Below are 20,406 nucleotides of genomic sequence, written 5' to 3' on the forward strand. Positions count from 1 at the left end.
ACGCCGGGTTTTTTCCACAACGACGGGCTCGGCGCGAGTTATGCGGTCGTGGCGGCGCGAAACAATTGGCCTGGTAGTAAAGCAGACGGGGTGAGTCGTTCCTAGTATTTTTGTTTCCTATCCTAAGGTTAATCCCCTAATCTCTGAGTTCAAAATTTACGTGCTAGTTTTTATTGCATAAATTTGTATTAGGTAAACTCTGCTAGTATTTTTTTGGGTGGTCTTAACCTATAATTTGAATTTATTTGGTCAGCAGAAGGGCTTAATTTCAAGCCAGTATTTATTTTATTTGAGTATTTCAAGTGTTTAATTTATAACAGAATGCCTCCCGAGGGTTTAACAAAAAAGCGCGCTGGCTTCAAAGTGTCATTAACTGCCTTCATTAAATTCGTAAACAAGTGTAAGGATGAGTATCCGCCAGAAGGTCTGAGTGACATTCAAGCTTTTAATTTGCAAGAAAGGTTAATAAAACTAGAAAATACCTTTACACAATTTAATGAAGTTCAGACGGCGATTGAGGAGACTGTTGAGGAGGAAAGCTTACAAGCCGAGTTTAATGAGCGCACTAGTTTTGAAGATTTATATTTTCAGCATTTCGCGATTGCTAAAAGTATGCTTTCTGGTCCAGATGAGCCTCCCCAACCACCCTCAAACCCAAGTGTTATTCACAGTATAACAAGTCCACAAGTTCCCGTTAAACTTCCAGATATACCTTTACCTACTTTCGACGGCTCCTTCGAAACATGGCTTGAATTTCGGGATACATTCGATTCGCTAATAAATAAAAATACAGAATTATCCGAAATTCAAAAATTTCACTATTTAAGGGCTTCTTTAGAGGAAAGGGCTGCCGAAATCATTAAGGCATTAGAGTTTTCCGAGAGCGGCTATACAGTGGCATGGAATGCACTTCTGGAGCGGTACAACAATCATAAATTGCTTATTCATAACCATTTAAAGGCGATTTTTTCTTTAGAGAGTATTCAAAAGGAATCATCTGCGAAAATTCGAGTACTAGTGGATGATTTGAGCAAGCATCTTAGTTCAATAAAACAGTTAGGGCAATCAATCACCAATTGGGACACGCTTTTAATTTTTATGATTACCTCCAAGCTAGATCAAAAAATTAACTTAGACTGGGAAAGATCTTCAGCTAGTACTAATGCGCCCACGCTAGATCAGTTTATTGCATTTCTTAAAAATCGTGCGGATGTATTAGAGACAATCGAGTTTAAAGGTAATTCATTAAATCGCGGCAGCGCGCCAAAGCCAGACAAGGAAAGGCATTTTTCTAGAGACAAGCCAGTTAGGTCTTTAGTAGTAAGCAAATATTCGTGTTATTTTTGTAACGAAAATCACTCAATTTATTCTTGCAAAAAATTTATTGTTTTGCCCATTCCAGAGAGAGCAAATTTTATTAAAAATAAAAGGTTATGCATGAATTGCCTTCGCGACAATCACAAGGGTAAAAGATGTCAAGTAGGCCCTTGTAAAATATGTAGGGCGTGGCACAATTCATTGCTTCATGTGGATGCAAACAACACGTATTCTTTAAATGACTGTCCAGAGTCAAGTAGTAATGAGCAGACAACTGCTGCTTTAAGCAAGCAAGTTCCTTCGGGAAAGGGATACGTTTTTCTATCCACAGCTAGAATAAAAGTGTTCGACAAGCAGGGAAGGGGTCATTTCGCTAGAGCGCTGTTAGATTGTGGATCCCAGTCTTCTTTCATTTCCAAGGAAATGTCAGAACGTCTTGGACTAGAACAAGACGTAGCTAATCTTTCAGTTCTTGGAATAGCCAATATTACTTCCAATATTCAAAGCAAGTGTCAAGTCCAAATTTATTCAATGTATAAGGATTTTAAGGTTACTTTAACGTGCTTTATTTTACCAGAGGTAACAAGTATTTCGTCAGCTAGTTTTGACTTGCAGCATTTAAATATTCCAGCAAACCTTTACCTTGCCGATCCAGACTTTTTAAAATCGGGTTCTGTTGATCTTCTAATTGGTGCCGATCTATTTTGGAGTTTATTAGGAGAAAGTAAAATATCATGCGGTAAAAATCAGCCATTTTTACAAGAGACAGAGCTAGGGTGGATTTTAGCCGGCATGATAGGCAACTCTCCTTCTTCCAATGCATCTCCTTATTTGTGCAATTTAAGTACTACTTCTGAGCTACAAAAATCCATTGCCAAATTCTGGGAAATAGAGGAAATAAGCACCTCCAGAGCTCTTTCTAAAGAGGAATCTATTTGTGAAACTCTTTTTACACAAAGCACCCAAAGAGATTCTCAAGGGCGTTTTATTGTCACTTTGCCTTTAAAGCAAGCTCCAGACACATTGGGCAAATCCAGAGACCTAGCGGAAAAGAGGTTCTATGCTACCGAGAAAAGGTTGAGTAAAAACAAGGTTTTGCGCGATTACTATACTGACTTTATGGCGGAATATGAAGCATTAAATCATATGACCTTGCAAAAGGAAGATGATTCTAGCAGTTCCGAAATAGAGTATTATATGCCTCATCACGGCGTCTTTCGAGAGTCAAGTGTGACCACAAAGCTGCGCGTAGTCTTTGACGCTTCAGCTGCCACAAGCAACGGTCTTTCCCTGAACAATATTCAGCTAGTCGGTCCAGTTCTTCAAGACGACTTGTTCTCGATACTAGTTCGATTTCGTAAACATACTTACGTCATCTCGGCCGACATCGCAAAGATGTACCGGCAAGTCTTAGTCGATCCAAGTCAAAGGGCTCTGCAAAAAATATTTTGGCGACCTAATCCCCAAGCTAAGGTACAAACCTACACTTTAAACACCGTAACCTATGGGCATGCAAGTGCTAGTTTTTTAGCCATTCGATGTTTAGTTCAGTTGGCAAACGAGTGCGAACTTTCTAATCCCGACATCGCAGAGATTATCAAGCGCGACTTTTACGTTGATGATCTTTTGTCAGGAGCAGATAGCATCGTACAGGCAAGATACATCTGCCAAAAGGTTACAGAAGTTTTGAAACAAGGATGTTTTGAGCTGCGCAAATGGCATTCTAATGAGCAAGAAATATTAAATATATTTGAATCTAGTAACCAAATGTCAAGCGAAGTGCTAGAATTTGCTCCTGACGAAAAATCCAAAACTTTAGGTCTAACTTGGGTTTGCAAAAATGATTTTTTAGTTTATGACGTGCAAGCCGCTCTGACCGAACGCAAAGTCACCAAGCGAAACGTACTTTCTTTGACCGCCAGAATTTTTGATCCTTTGGGTCTCCTAAGTCCTTCCACTATAATAGCTAAGATATTCATGCAACGCTTGTGGTCAGAAAAGTTAAAGTGGGACGATCCATTACCATTATCGCTAGCATCGGAATGGAATCGATTTCGTCAAGACTTAGAAAACTTAAATAAGCTAGAAATTGATCGTCACGTTCTCTGCAAAGATCCCATAGAGATTGAACTTCATGGTTTCGCCGACGCATCAGAGAAGGCCTATGGTGCCTGCGTTCACCTTCGCTCTGTTGCGCAAGACGGCTGTATAACCGTAAACCTTTTATGTGCCAAGACCAAAGTTGCTCCACTTAAAGCTATAACAATCCCCAAATTGGAGCTATGCGCAGCATTGCTGCTAGCTAGGCTAGCTCACAAGGTTATACAATCCGTAAAGTTAAAGTTCGACAATCTCGTATTTTGGTCAGACTCATCTATCACTTTAGCATGGCTGAAGACTAGCCCAAACCTATTAAAGGTTTTTGAAAGCAATCGAGTCTCAGAGATTCAAGGCCTAACTGAAAGTGGCGAGTGGAAGTACGTTCCTAGCCAAGACAAGCCCGCCGACCTCGCATCGCGCGGTTTACTTCCAAGCCAGTTGCTTAAAACTTCCAGTTGGTGGCATGGTCCTTTATGGTTGTCAGGACCCAAGTCCGAGTGGCCTACTTTTCAACATCACGTTCAAGAGCTGCCCGGTTTAAAGCCAGTTAAAACTGTAGCGATGCCTGTTAACATTTTAAAAAATGATTTTCCCTTCGAGCGCGTCTCAACTCTTGATCGTTTGCAAAGAATTGTATGCTACATTTTGAGATTTAAAAATTTGTGTCTTAAAAATTCACAAACTAGAAATTCCATTTCGTTACAGGAAATGAATGAAGCATTAAGGTGTATTTTATATGCCGCGCAAAAACAAAGTTTTCCTGATCAGCATTTACAATTGTCCAAGGGTAAAACTTTAGACAAGAATAACAAGCTTAGTAGTTTAAATCCGTTTATGGGTAGCGATGGTTTAATGCGAGTAGGCGGCCGTTTAAAATTTTCAGAGTTACCAGTTAATGCCAAGCATCCAATTATCCTAGATTGTAAGCATCATTTAACTAGATTAATATTTGAAAGGGAGCATCGAAATCTACTTCATCCAGGTCCTCAACTTCTCTTATTTACTGTTAGGGAACGGTACTGGCCGATCTCTGGTCGAAATCTAGCTCGATCAGTCACTAAAAATTGTTTGCAATGTTTTAGATTCAAGGCTGCCACTATCAGACCTATTATGGGGAATTTACCTCGCGAGCGTGTCACGCCCTCAAGTCCATTCCAAGTCACTGGCATAGATTACGCTGGGCCCTTTCTCGTGCGTAGTAGTCGTACGAGCCGTAAATATGAAAAATGTTATATAGGGGTATTTGTCTGCTTTTCCACGAAAGCCGTTCATTTAGAGCTTATATCTACTTTGTCGTCCAAGTCTTTTATACAAGCTTTACGTCGCTTTGTGTCTAGACGCGGCAAGCCCTCAAAAATATATTCAGACAACGGCACTACTTTCGTTGGGGCCAGTCGAGAGTTAGGTGAATTTTTAAAAATATCAGGGAACGAGCTAACTAGCCTAGCAATAAAGGAGAATATTGAATGGTCATTTATTCCTCCATATTCCCCGCATTTCGGTGGCCTCTGGGAGGCAGGCGTAAAAAGCGTTAAACATCACCTTAAAAGAGTTCTAGCAGATGCGCGCTTAACGTTCGAAGAATTCTGCACAGTTTTGTGTCAAATAGAAGGGATTTTGAACTCAAGACCTCTTTGTCCCATGTCGTCCGACCCAAACGATTTCCTATCTTTAACCCCGGCTCATTTCCTTATTGGAAAACCAATTGTGGCCGCTCCAGATGAGCCTGTAGAAGACCTACGAAGCAACCGGTTGACCAGATTCCAGTTACTCCAGAAAATCTGTCAGCATTTTTGGCGTCGTTGGGAACGAGAGTACCTTGCTGAGTTGCAACAACGCAGCAAATGGAAGACAAATTGTGGAGCATTGAAGGAGGGAGCGTTAGTCCTAATCAAGGAGGAGCACACTTCGCCGACTAATTGGAAATTGGGTCGCATCCTCACGCTTCACCCAGGGGCCGACAACGTTTGCCGCGTCGCCTCTATCAAGATATCGAGCGGCATTGTGAAGAGGAGCTTTTCGAGAATCTGCCCACTTCCATTGGATTGAAAGTGTGGGCCCTTTCAAGGCCGGGGGCATGTTGGCGCTACTTAAAAATTGTTAACCTTGGCAACCGCGCCAAACGCACCAGCCTGCTGCTGCACCGCCGACGTTCGAGCTCTCTTCTCCGCTGACCAGCGGTTCGACAACAAGGCCTCCGTCCGAATTATTAACTTTAAGTTGTTTTTAACCGATTTATATGTCCGCCAGCCTTTATATTTTGTATGGAATAAAGTGAATTAAAAACTAAAGTTACAGTCCGTTAGAACACACAGAACAAATGATACTTTACAGATTCTAATTCTAATTCTAATTTATTAATCATTTTGGTTATATTATAACAATTTTTAACTTAATTATATTCAATAATAATAGTTAACAGTAATTGTTTTTAACATACACCTAGATGTTGTAACATCTGTTTGTGTATGCTGAGAAATCACAAAATTTTAGTAATAATATAAAATATAACTAACCATAATCTACAACTAAACAAAAATTCTCCAATAAAATTTCCCTTCCCAAAACTATTTAAAAAAATTAAATTTATCTATATTTGAATAAATAAATTTTCTACAGACCTTACTAAAGTTTTTAATATTATTTATATTTTTTAAGCTGTTTGGTAAGATGTTATAAAATTTCGGGGACAAGTATCCTAAAAATCGTTGCCCTATAGTTTTTTTTATGTTTGGTATTTTTAGGTGTCTGTTTATATTATTTCGGGTTGTGTAGGAATGACTAACATAATTCTTGATTTTTTCTGATTTATGTGTATAAATGCATATTGACAATATGTAAATTGAGCGTATATTAAAAATTTCTTCAGAATATAATTGTTGTGTAGGAAATCTTTTTTGTTTTTTGTATATAACTTTTAAAATAAAGTTTTGTACTACAGTAAGTTGTTTTAAACAATTCTTGTATAGACCTCCCCAGACAATCACCCCATACCTTAACAAGGACTCAACCAAGGATTTATAAATTAAAATTAGTAGTTTTTCATTTAAGATATTTCTCAAAATATGAAATCGATAAATAAGTTTACGGATGTTTTGTGTTAATTTTAGAATGTGTTGGTCCCATTTTAAATGTTTATCCACAATGATACCCAGATATTTAGTAAATGAAACTTCCTTGATATCAATTAATTCAAGTTTAATTTGTTGAAAGCTGGGGCGATTAGCAGCTGTTATAGAAAATGCAATATAGTTTGTTTTTTGACTATTGAGACTTAATTTAAAAGAATCCAGCCAGTTCTTGACTGTTGCTAGACCAAGTTCTGCAGTTTTTTTTGTGTCTCCCCAAGAAATTCCGTGAAACACCGCAACCGTGTCATCTGCATATGATATCAGTGACCCGTCATGAATTTTAAGATTGGTAAGAGCGTTAATATAAGTTATAAAGAGTATAGGTCCAATAACTGTTCCTTGTGGAATTCCAATTTTTATATAAGATGGTTCACTAATCTCATTATTTATTTTTAAAGACTGTTTTCTGTCCCCCAAGTAACTTTCAAAGACCCTTGACACTGGACCTCTAATACCATAAGATCTTAAAGTATCTAGCAAAAGCTCATGCGGTACAGTGTCAAAGGCCCTTGCTAGGTCCAGAAACACTGCCAAACACTTTCTATCACCATCAAAAGCCTGATTCACTCGCTTTGTTAATTCGCAGACAGCATCGGATGCGCTGAGCCCCCCAATGAAACCAAACTGATTTTGTGTTAATATGTTATTTTTTTGTAAATAGTCAATAAGTCTATCTTTCAAACATTTCTCGAAGAGCTTGGAAAAATTATTGATCACACTTATAGGACGATAGTTACCTATTTCACATTTATCACCTGATTTATATATTGGAGTGATTATTGATACTTTAAATTGAATAGGTACTGTTCCTGTTTTAAATATTAGGTTGATAATGTGAACCAATGGTTCAATAAGGTAAATATGAAATTTTTTTATAAATTTTGAGCTAATAGTATCTATCCCAGGCGCTGAATTGTTTTTTAACGAAAAAATATGTTTAATTATTTCATTCCTATTAGTTGGTTTTAGAAACATTGAAGATACACTGTTATGATTAATTTTGAATTGTTTTTTTGGTTTTTTTATTTGGTTTTGCATATTTACTCCTACGTTTATAAAATACTGATTACAAAAGTTTGCCATGTCTTTGTTATTTGAAAATTCTTTGTTATTATTTTTTATTTTTATTATGTCATTTCCTTTAGTAGCAATTTGATTTGTAACCTCATTTATAACCTTATACATTTTGCTCATATTATTCTTAGATTCCTCAATTTTTGTTTTGTAATAGTCATTTTTACATTTATTTATTATTTTACCCAATGAGTTTCTGTATGTTTTATATTGTTGTTCTTTTTCCAAACTATAATTTTTATTCAATTTTCTTTTCATTTTGTCCCTATTTTTTATTGAACATATAATAGCAGCAGTTATCCAAGGTTTTATTTTTTTAATTATTTTTTGTTTTAATATTTTTGTCTCTTCACAGCTTTGTATAATATGTTCGACAACATTATAAAAAATTTTGGTTGCAATTTCGACATCATTAATATTTAAGATAGTGTTTTCCCAATTTTGTTTTATAAGTAAATCTTTTGCCTTCTCATTGTTTAATATTTTTATAGTTTTAATTTTTATATTATTGGAAACATTACCTGCCCGAACCTCGTCTCTAGCAAAATTAAGCAACACAGGATAGTGATCGGTAACGTCAGTTTCCAAAATAAAAGAAGGATGTTTATTTTTGTTTTCCAAAAATTTTTTTTTAAGGAAAATGTGGTCAATACAGGTCCTTGATGTTAATGTGACCCGTGTAGGACCAGTTATAAGGGAGTAGAATCCGTAAGACATCAAGAGATTGTACTTCAGCTTCACTCAGTCCATTAAAATGAGGTGCAGCGGGGGGATTAAAATGCCAAGTGATTTTTAATTGCTCAGATGCTTGTTTGGACAAGTCATGCAATTGGGTATTAGCACCAATAAAATTGGTACTGCAATCGCTGTAGATATCGGAGCAACGACCACGTCTAGCGACAAAACGCCGAAAAGCCGCTATAAAAGCCTCAGAAGACATATCGGATACTAACTCAATGTGTACTGCTTTTACAGCACAGCAGACAAAAAGGCAAATATAGGCCTTAGACAACTTGGAACCACGATATCTTCCTAAAGATATGTTAATGGGACCTGCATAGTCTAACGTGACATGCGAAAAACACTTTAATTGTGAAATACGAAAATAGGATAGATCTCCCATATAGGGGGTATACGATTTTGGTTTAAGGCGAAAGCAGCGAATGCATTTTGATAAAACAGACTGGATGGCCCTGCGAGCTGAAAGTATCCCATACTGTTGACGAAGTAAATACAAAACAGTATTAAATCCAGAGTGAAAATGTTCTTTATGAATATTTTCAATTAAAAGGTCAGTAAGTCGATGAGTACGGGGAAGTAGAAGAGGATACTTTGTCTCAAACAGGATATTGGCATGACGTAAACGTCCGCCCATCCTGAGATAACCTTTTTGGTCTAAAAAAAAGGGGCAAGTTTGCGATATGGCTTTAGTAAAAATTTATTGTCGTATATATTCAATATTAATCAATGTTTTGTAGAAGTACGTCTAAAATGTTGGCTTCGATTACAACTAAGAGAACAAGGGGTTTTTCCTCGAAAGGCATCTGTTGGGTAATATCCAGAGACTTGGCAAAATTTGAATTTAATTTCCAGTCCGATTTGGGTAGTTTAAGCCATGTGGAACCACTAAACCACAATGGATGATTAACTAAATTATTTGGCGTTAAGCCTCTACTTGCGCAATGTACAGGATTTTCATCTGATGAAACGTGAAACCACGAAACATTAGGGATATTTTCTTGAATATGGCCTGCGCGATTGGCGACAGAAGTCTTCCAACGATGAGGAGAACTCGAAACGGCGGAATCGGTATATGTAAAAAAGCATTTATCAAAATTAAAGATGAGTAAGTTCTTATTACGAAAGCGAGAAGATCTGATAGAAGAGTAGCTCCTAAAAGCTCCAATCGAGGTACGCTTTGTGATTTAAGAGGTGCGACTCGCCATTTTCCAGTTATTAGGAATGTTTCAATTTTATTATTACAAAACTCGGTGCGCAGATACACAGCAGCGGCATATCCCGCTTCAGAGGCATCAGAAAATCCATGAATTTCACAGCATACACTATTTTGAGCGAAAATCTGTCTGGACAAGACAATGTTTGATATAGCAGGTAACTCTAGCTTGAATCGCATCCAAGAATTGATGATACGAGAATCAGGGATATTATTCCACCCTGAATTAGACAACCATAGCTTTTGCATCAAACACTTAGCGAAAAAAGTAACCGAAGAAAGAAAACCCAAGGGGTCGAAAATTCTGGCAATCTCTGACAAAATGTGTCTTTTGGTGCAACTTTTGTCGGATGGTTGACATGAATATGAAAAAGTATTAGTTGAAGGGTTCCATTGGAGGCCAAAGACCTTTATGGGTGAAGAATTTTCTTTGTCAAAGGTTATGGGAATCTGACATTCCTCTTGCGAAAAGGACTTCAAGAGGGTGGGGCAATTTCTTAATTCGAATCCTCCTGACTTCAAAATTCCAATAAGATCCTTCTGAAGAGAAACAGCCTCATGTATAGAGCAAGCCCCGGCACAGATGTCGTCGATAAACATCTGTTTGCGTAAAATGTCACAGGCATTTGAATATCTATGAGACTCCTGACAACCTAGCACTTGAACAGTACGTATGGCCACAAATGGACTGGAACTTACGCCAAAAGTAACGGTGTTCAAGCGATATTCCTGAAGAGGGCCTTGGGAATCAAAACGCCAAAGCAACCGTTGAAAATCTCTATCCTTAGGAGTAATAGAATTTGTAAATACATTTGTCTTATATCAGCCGAAAATACCACAGCATAAAAGCGAAATTTTAGGAGAATACTATTGATATCAGGTTGAAGTTTAGGACCGGAAAGAAGACTTTCATTCAAACTTATACCCTTCGATCCTTTAGCTGACGCATTGAAAACGACTTGAAGTTTTTTAGTAGATTTTTCGGGCTTAAGCACACAATGGCGAGGGAGATTTGTGACAAAATTAGGGTTTTTTTTCGTCTTGCGAAACTAAACTCATATGACCATTATCAAGATATTATCTCATAAAATTCCAATATTGACGATACGAATCGGGGTTCATTAAAAGGCGATTTTCAAGAGAATGAAAGCATCGTTTCGCCATAGACTAGGTATCACCTAGATCGGGCTCTGAGTTGCGAAAAGGAAGAGATACAATAAAACGACCTGACTTGTCTCTAGAGACAGTGTTTTGGTATATCTTTTCAGCTCTCTTATCATCGGGAGAGCTATATATTTTTACCGGAACTGATTCCAATTCCCAGAACTTATTAAGAGTCTGATGAAGGGATGGTTTCCCTAAAGAAACATAAAATTCTACTTAAAATGATTGAGGAAAATTGGAGATTTTTCCGAGAAGTACCCATCCAATTTCAGTCTCAATGGCTGTAGGGCTACCACTGGCTCCAGGAATTCGACCTGACTTTAATACTTGCGAAAACAGACCTGCTCCAAGTAACCTATCGACTGAGCAGAAATATTAAAATCTGTATCACCAAGCTTCAAATTTGAAATATCGTTTCAATGTGGAGACATAATCTTAAAAGAGAGTATATCTGAGCAAATCTTTGGTAAAACAAAAACCTCAATGGTAAACAATGGTGATGACGCATCAACAGGTTTAATTGTACAACTGGAAATCCCACTAGTAGTACCAGCTGATTGACTAATTCCCACAATAGGGATAACGTAGTTCTTTTTTGGAAGGCCCAATCAATTTAGGCAAGACTCTGTTATGAAATTAGCTTGACTAGCAGAATCTAGGAGTACGCGAATCTTTTGAATGTTTCCTCATACGTCGATAACGTCCACATAAGTGGTAGATAGAAGTACTGTGCTTTTAGTTATAACAGATTTTAGACAGGCACATGCGCAGTTAACCTGTGTCACTTCTTCAGATTGATTTGACAATTGTTGGTTCGAGAATTCGAGAATTGCGAAATATTATCATTATTATTATGAGATGAGATGAAATCGGGGGCTCATGAATTATTAAAGTAGAAGGTCCGGGAACGTTGTATTGCACTGAATTATTATGTCTCAAATTTGGCGAAAAATGGACCAAGGTATGATGGCGAGATCGACAGTTGCGACAGTTAAATGTCGAAGGACAGTTCTTTAACATATACGTAAACGTTAAGCAGTTTATACAGGCATTATTCTGTTTAATATAAGCAAAACGATCATGCGGGGATTTAGCAAGAAATAAAGAACATTGCGACAAATTATGTGTAGATTGATTGCAAAGGCGACACTTTTGCAATTTTTCAGGGAATGAAGAAACTCTTGAACCTATATTATTTGAAATACTAGCTAATGTTGAAGGGTTAAGATTGCTACTAGGAATATTTGCGACAAAAGTTTGAGAATAATTTTTGGAACTATGAAATGAACTATTTTGACTTTTGAAATTATTCGAGGATGACGCAGGTATTTTTTGGTGTCGAGGGGAAGGCATAATCTTAACAGATTCTAAGGGTTTACAATGATTATGCAGAAATTTAACTAAATTTTTGTAAGTGGGTAATTCTACTTTACTATACTCCATTTCAAAAGTAGTTCGAATCGAGCCTTTAAAGCAACATATTAAATAAAACAAAACACCACTGGTCAGTTGGAAAGCCTAAAATATGCAGAGCTGCAGTATTTTCATTAAAACAGTCTAACAAATTGCGTAGGTCCTTAACAAAATTTGATTTTAAAAACGGAGCAGTATTTAAAGCGTTCCAATATGTGGTTGCTAAAATTCTTTTATTTTGGTAGCGATCTAACAATGTTTGAAACACAATTTCATAGTTTGCTTCAATAGTGGGTATGGACTTAATCAGATTTAATGGTTCACCTTTTAGAAGAGAAATCAAATATTAAAATTTTTGTATGTTGGCCAGAGTCATATTTTCGTGCTAACTATTGACTTAAACATATCAAAAAAAAACAGGCCATGACTTCAAATCACCATCAAAACTAGGTACGGTTAATTTTGGTAACTTACCATTTAAATCAGTGTGATTTGGTAAAATGGGAGCTACATTAGTGCTTAGCGAAAAACTATTTTCTTCGGGTGGACACAGTTGTGAATAAATTGTTTTGACTTTAAAATAATTTAAATCTACTTGCTGTCTAATAACATCTTCGACAACGAATTCTTCATCATTTTCTAAGAAACCAACCACATCATTATGAAATTTTTTAAACTCTGTATAAAGGTCATCTAAACTTTCATACATAGATTTAAATAATGGAATATCGTGACGATTATTTACGGTTTTTTCGGCAAAAATATAAATGTCGGTTATACGTTTAACAGAAACATTTCGTTTTTGAGCAACTTTATGTTTTGAAGACATTTTTCTTTTTAAATAATTAGCGACAATCTGATCAGCCCAAAAATGAATTATTTTTAGGTTTAAATTGCTTAAAATCAGCAAAAGATTTTTAATTAGAGATTAAATATCAGCGAAAAGATAAAACATTAGCGATATGATATTCAAATAAGTATACTAGCGAAGAGGTATAGCGAAATTAATTAATTAGTGCGAGAAAAGAATTAAAAAAAAAACTTACAACATTCGATATTATCCTTAGAAGAAATCCACGTTGAACACTTACACTTGATAAACTATAAAACTACATCCCTTGCGAACAAACCAGCACCAATACACCAATCTCAAAAACGTTAGAAAATGGACTGTATTCTTTCTTTTCTCTATTGACTTCTTTCTTAATTAAAATATTTATGCATCCTAATATAACTACAACCGAACGATATACTTTTAGGTTCAAAAAATATAAACAAACCCGTCGCGCCGTCAACGTCTCAGCCGTATTAGGCTTTATTCTTTATTATTTATAAATATTTCAAATTACCAAAAATAGATTTTCAAGGGTCAAATACTGTTCACCTGTGTAAAGACGGCCAGATGGTCGATTTTTTAATATATATAGCGAAAATTGAACGGCTTACACGTTTTTAAATACGATGAGAGCCGACGGACACGAATGATTTAAAAATGGCTGTTATGGTGGAATGTGAAAAGTCAAATAGATTAATCAGGAATTATTACATAAATATTTCAATTTTTATGCAAATGAAAATCCGGAAGAAGGATCAGAAAATGTCGCGAAAAGGTGGTTCCTATTTAAAGACACATTTTTTGTTGAGATTCGACGCGAAAAGGGTATACTTGGGTATACTAAGGGTATGTATATGGCAATAAAAATGATGAATGGCACCTTACCTTTGGAATTTCTGGATGTGAGTGTCGCAGGGATCCCTGATTTCCTCTGGAGAACTTGACTGGATTCTGCTTGTTTCAAAGCATTCACTTAGATTAGATTTTCTTAAAAACAATGTAGACTTTTGCGAAAAAGAACTTGCGAAGAACTACTTTTTGAGAATTATTTTTTAATATGCTTGGAGAGAGAGACGACTGGTGGCGCCTTAATCGCAAGACTGCTAAGTCGTCTGCGCATCCAGGTGCCAACCAAGTATTGCCAATGTATAAATAGAAAAATTTAACGTTAGACGCGGGAAATAATTGTTGCAGCGACATAGTCATTTAGTAGTTTTGTAAAGGCCTGTATTTATAGTTATCTCTAAGTCTTTTATTTTCTTTTAATAAAGTTGTGAACTTAATAACAATGGTACCATTGAAGTCATGCATGAAATTTGTTTAGCAAACCATTAGGTAAAGTGTGAAGTGACGTTACGGCCTTTACATATTACTTAATTAATTCATTTCTAATATAGCGAAGGTTTTCGGGTCAGTATTTTATTTTATTTAAATAATGCATTTTTTAAATGTCTGCGAAACCAAATTATAGAAAGGCCTAAAGTTCATATATTTAAGTGCTCTGCCAGATATGGTATTTAGTTTCATTGAATTGTTTATTTATTTTTTTTGTTTAACTTAATTTTTCTTAGTCCTTACTTAGATAGTTAACATTTATATTTTGATGTTATCTATTTAAGTCCACAATTTGATATATTATAGCCATTTAACTTCCTATAATGATCAAACTTAAACTTATTTTAAACATAACTTTGAGAGAACTATAGCCTAATTTAATCAGCAATATGCGAGATCATTGAAAATTAAATTAAAACTTTTTATTTAATAAAGTGGCGAAAATTCAATTTTTTAAATGGAACCCTCTATATTATATTTTGTTTTAAGAGACAGTGGAAATACCTTTAATTTAATATAAAACATTCCTATACCTAAGTAGCCACGTTTTAGAAGTAAATACGTTTTTTCCTGCGAGTTGTCATAGCGAACTAGGTAAGTAAAATATCACAATTTAATACATGACAGTGAAAGTTTTAGTTACTATTATGTTTTATAATAAGCTTAATTTAAAAAAAAGAAACATTTATTTTTCATGGACAATTTGCTCAAATAATAGCAAGAAAATTTATAAAATTTAATACATTGTATGTTGGGAAAAGAAACTTTATCGCTATGCATTCACATTCTTACAACCCATCCCTATTAGCGTCTCTATTAGCGTCTCGAAAACGTGTCTCTAAAAGCCGTTGCCAAAACTTCCGCCCATTCCAATTCAGGAAAATCTGAAAATTAGCTGGAGTTTAGGGATACTTTTTCTTCTTTAGCGCATAAAAATTAAAGGTTGGACAATATTGAAAAAAATTTTTTTAGGGGCGCATTGGACGCAAAGCAGTTTATTGGCACACTTGAATTTTCTGATAGTGGGTATAATGTTGCTTGGAAAGGTATAATAATACTTCATTATTGGTAAATATTAATTTAACATTTTTGGTTAATTTAACTCAAATGCAAAAAGAAAAGGCTTATGAGCTGAGAAGTATGTTGGATATTTTGGTAAAAAATCTCAGGTCACTTAACTCATTAAGGGTAAATACTGATAATTGTTGGTTACTTTTTTGATAAGTTCAAAGCTAGATTTGCTCACAAAAAAGAGAATGGGAAGAAAGAAAAAGTAAGGATGCTACCCTTGAGTAATTTAACAACTTTCTAAAAGTCAAAGCTAATTTGTTGGAGAGAAAATCTAAGGGCAATGTAAAAATTGTTTCTTTCCAAAATAATTATGAAACAGCATTTCATGCTTAGTGGTTTTACAGATTGGTGATAATGTTCCTAGCTAGCCCATAAATATTTCTCACTTATCAAAAATCCCAAGTCATTTAAAATGAGCAGATCCCTCTTTAAATAAACCAGGAGAAATTGATATTTTGAGAGGAGCTAAAATTTTCTATAGTTTGCTTTATATTGATCAAATAAGTCTTGGTGAAAATCAACCAGTTATACAAAAAACTAAACTAAGGATGGCTATTTTCTGGCAGCATTTTGGCTCCTGGTAATGCACAAGGTGTAATTTTGTTAAATCAACGCCTAATATTGAAAATGAATTAGAAAAATTCTGGCAAGTTGAAGAACCTACTTTGAGGAAGATGTTTTTTGTGAAAATTTGTTTAATGAGACAACATATAGACGTGCTGATTTGTTGGAAAGTTCATTGTGCAGCTTCCTTTGTGTGATTTTATTAATAAGTTGGGATACTCTAAAAGTCATGCGTTGCACATATTTTATTTTATGGAAAGAAGGCTAAATAAAAATTCTATTTTAAAACAAATGTATTTTTCTTTTATGGAGGAATATGAGCAGTTGGGCCATATGATACTTTTTGATAATATATCAAATGATAGCATGTCATATTTTTTACTGCACCATGAAGTATTAAATGAACAAAGTAAAACTATTAAACTAAAAGTGGTTTTTAATGGTTCTGCTCCTACAGATACTGGCGTATGTTTAAATGACATACAGCATACTGGATCAGTAATTCAAGATGATTTATTGGATATTTTACTTAGGTTTAGGCAGTTTAATGTTGTTGTTTGTGCTGAAATTGAAAAGATGTAACGCATGATCTGAATAGATCTAGATCAAAGATGTCTACAAAAGATTCTGTGGAGAAAATCTCCTGATGAGGATGTCCATAAGTATACATTAAATACTGCTTCCTATGGGACTAGGTCAGCAGCAAGAAAATTTATAAAATTTAATACATTGTATGTTGGGAAAAGAAACTTTATCGCTATGCATTCACATTCTTACAACCCATCCCTATTAGCGTCTCTATTAGCGTCTCGAAAACGTGTCTCTAAAAGCCGTTGCCAAAACTTCCGCCCATTCCAATTCAGGAAAATCTGAAAATTAGCTGGAGTTTAGGGATACTTTTTCTTCTTTAGCGCATAAAAATTAAAGGTTGGACAATATTGAAAAAAATTTTTTTAGGGGCGCATTGGACGCAAAGCAGTTTATTGGCACACTTGAATTTTCTGATAGTGGGTATAATGTTGCTTGGAAAGGTATAATAATACTTCATTATTGGTAAATATTAATTTAACATTTTTGGTTAATTTAACTCAAATGCAAAAAGAAAAGGCTTATGAGCTGAGAAGTATGTTGGATATTTTGGTAAAAAATCTCAGGTCACTTAACTCATTAAGGGTAAATACTGATAATTGTTGGTTACTTTTTTGATAAGTTCAAAGCTAGATTTGCTCACAAAAAAGAGAATGGGAAGAAAGAAAAAGTAAGGATGCTACCCTTGAGTAATTTAAAAACTTTCTAAAAGTCAAAGCTAATTTGTTGGAGAGAAAATCTAAGGGCAATGTAAAAATTGTTTCTTTCCAAAATAATTATGAAACAGCATTTCATGCTTAGTGGTTTTACAGATTGGTGATAATGTTCCTAGCTAGCCCATAAATATTTCTCACTTATCAAAAATCCCAAGTCATTTAAAATGAGCAGATCCCTCTTTAAATAAACCAGGAGAAATTGATATTTTGAGAGGAGCTAAAATTTTCTATAGTTTGCTTTATATTGATCAAATAAGTCTTGGTGAAAATCAACCAGTTATACAAAAAACTAAACTAAGGATGGCTATTTTCTGGCAGCATTTTGGCTCCTGGTAATGCACAAGGTGTAATTTTGTTAAATCAACGCCTAATATTGAAAATGAATTAGAAAAATTCTGGCAAGTTGAAGAACCTACTTTGAGGAAGATGTTTTTTGTGAAAATTTGTTTAATGAGACAACATATAGACGTGCTGATTTGTTGGAAAGTTCATTGTGCAGCTTCCTTTGTGTGATTTTATTAATAAGTTGGGATACTCTAAAAGTCATGCGTTGCACATATTTTATTTTATGGAAAGAAGGCTAAATAAAAATTCTATTTTAAAACAAATGTATTTTTCTTTTATGGAGGAATATGAGCAGTTGGGCCATATGATACTTTTTGATAATATATCAAATGATAGCATGTCATATTTTTTACTGCACCATGAAGTATTAAATGAACAAAGTAAAACTATTAAACTAAAAGTGGTTTTTAATGGTTCTGCTCCTACAGATACTGGCGTATGTTTAAATGACATACAGCATACTGGATCAGTAATTCAAGATGATTTATTGGATATTTTACTTAGGTTTAGGCAGTTTAATGTTGTTGTTTGTGCTGAAATTGAAAAGATGTAACGCATGATCTGAATAGATCTAGATCAAAGATGTCTACAAAAGATTCTGTGGAGAAAATCTCCTGATGAGGATGTCCATAAGTATACATTAAATACTGCTTCCTATGGGACTAGGTCAGCAGCAGTTTTGTCCATACGTTGTCTTAGGCAGTTAGGATTGGATAACTTGGAAACTCATCCAGAAGCTTCTAGAATTATATTACATAGTTTTTACGTTAATGATATGTTCGCAGGAGAAGCTTCTGTAAGTGAAATGGATAATGTGTGTAAAAAAGTTAAAGAAATTCTCTTTGAAGCAGGTTTTAACCTGAGGAAATGGATTTCGAATAAACCAGAGGTCATTGATGGCATTCAGGGATCTGCTTCAAACGATAATGTAGTTTTTGGTGAAAAAGATTCCAATAAAACATTGGGATTATATTGGTCTTTTAAAAAGGATGTTTTAATGTATCACATAAATTTTCCTACTAATGTTTCAAAAGTTAATAAACGAAGTATCTTATCGGATATTTCAAAGATCTTTAATTCGCTCGGATTACTAAGTCCTAGCATAATATTAGTTGAAATTTTGTTACAAAGACTATGGGAGTTAAAAATTTCATGGGATGAATCTTTGCCATCCAACCTTGATTTCTATGGGAGAGATTTAAGAAAAAACTTCTTTATGTTAAATGATTTTGAAATTGAACATATAGAAATTTAAATCCACGGATTTTGTGATGCCAGCATGGAAGCTTATGGTTCTTGTGTCTACATAAGAAGTGTAGATAAGAGTGGCAGTGTCAAGGTTTCTTTAATTTATGGGAAATCAAAGATGGCACCTCTAAAAACGTTAACGATACAACGTCTGGAGTTGTGTGGTGCTTTAGTATTGGTACATTTACTGGAAAGAATCAAGACTTGTATGTTTCTTAAAATTGATGGTGTGTTTCTCTGTTGTGATTCATTTATTCATTGTGATGCATGCACTGTGGTGCTTAATTGGATTGCAACATCTCTGCATCTCTTACAAACTTTCGTTTCAAATAGGGTTACACAGATCCGAGAGAAAACTAATGATTGATTTTATGTGAAGTCTGAGAATGATATCTTGTCATGTGGGTGTGAACCTGGAAAACTAATGAATTTGGCTCTTTGGTGGGAAAGTCTTCCATGGTTACATTTTTCTCAAAATTTTTGGAATATTGTTTAAATTCACACGTTATTGGATATTCCAGAAATCAAACGATCTAAGGTTGATATTTGTAGTTTTAAAAATGTTTTTGTTGATAGATTGGTTGATTTTGAAAGATTCTCTAATTTCAAACGACTTACAAATTGTATAGCATATGTTTCAAGATTTATTAAAATAACAAGGTCAAAATGTGCAAGATTGGGTCAAAGTAAAATAACTTTCCTTGACAACCAAGTGTCACCTGAGTTGCGTGTTCGTTCTTCTTTGCCTTTTCAAAATGTAGGTGTGGACTATGCAGGTCAATTAATGATTAGAAATAAAAGTGGTAGATAAGTGTTTATTAAACGAAAGCCTCATTTAATAAAATCCTATATAGCTTTATTTGTATGTTTTAGTATTAAGGCCATAAACCTTGAATTCGTAGGTGATCTTACATCAACCGCTTTTATTTCATGTTTTAGACGATTTATATCCCGTAGGGGAATTCCAAGTAATGTTGTAAGTAATAATGGCACTACATTCATAGGAACTTTTTCAGAATTGAAAGATCTTGAAAAATTTTTAATGGATCAAGCCTCTGAGTCAGAAGAGCTTTTTAAAGAGGAAAATATAAACTGGGAATTTATACCAGCTCATTCGCCAAATTTTGGAGGATTTTGGGAAGCTGAGGTAAAGTCTTGTAAGCACCATTTGAAGCATGTCCTGGGAACATATTCATTAACATTTGAAGGTTTATGTACTCTTCTTACGCAAGTGGAGGCAGTTTTGAATTCTTGGCCCTAAGTTCCCTTGTCTCCTAATCCTAATTATTTTGATGTCCTAACTCTCGGCAATTTTCTTATTAGCAAACGACTCACATTCTTACCAGATTGTGATTACTCTGATTCAAAAGAAAACCGCCTTGATAAGTAGCAGCAAATCCAGAAAATGTTTAAACATTTTTGGCAAAAGTGGTCTAAGGAGCATCTGGCTGAGCTGCAGAATAGGTATAAGTGGAAGTTGAAGCAACCAAATTTGAAAAAAAATCACATGGTGGTTATTAGAGAAGATAATTTGCCACCATTGCTTTGGAA

Source organism: Anthonomus grandis, chromosome 22 (genome assembly GCF_022605725.1).
Source record: "Anthonomus grandis grandis chromosome 22, icAntGran1.3, whole genome shotgun sequence".
Taxonomy (NCBI): Eukaryota; Metazoa; Arthropoda; class Insecta; order Coleoptera; family Curculionidae; genus Anthonomus; species Anthonomus grandis.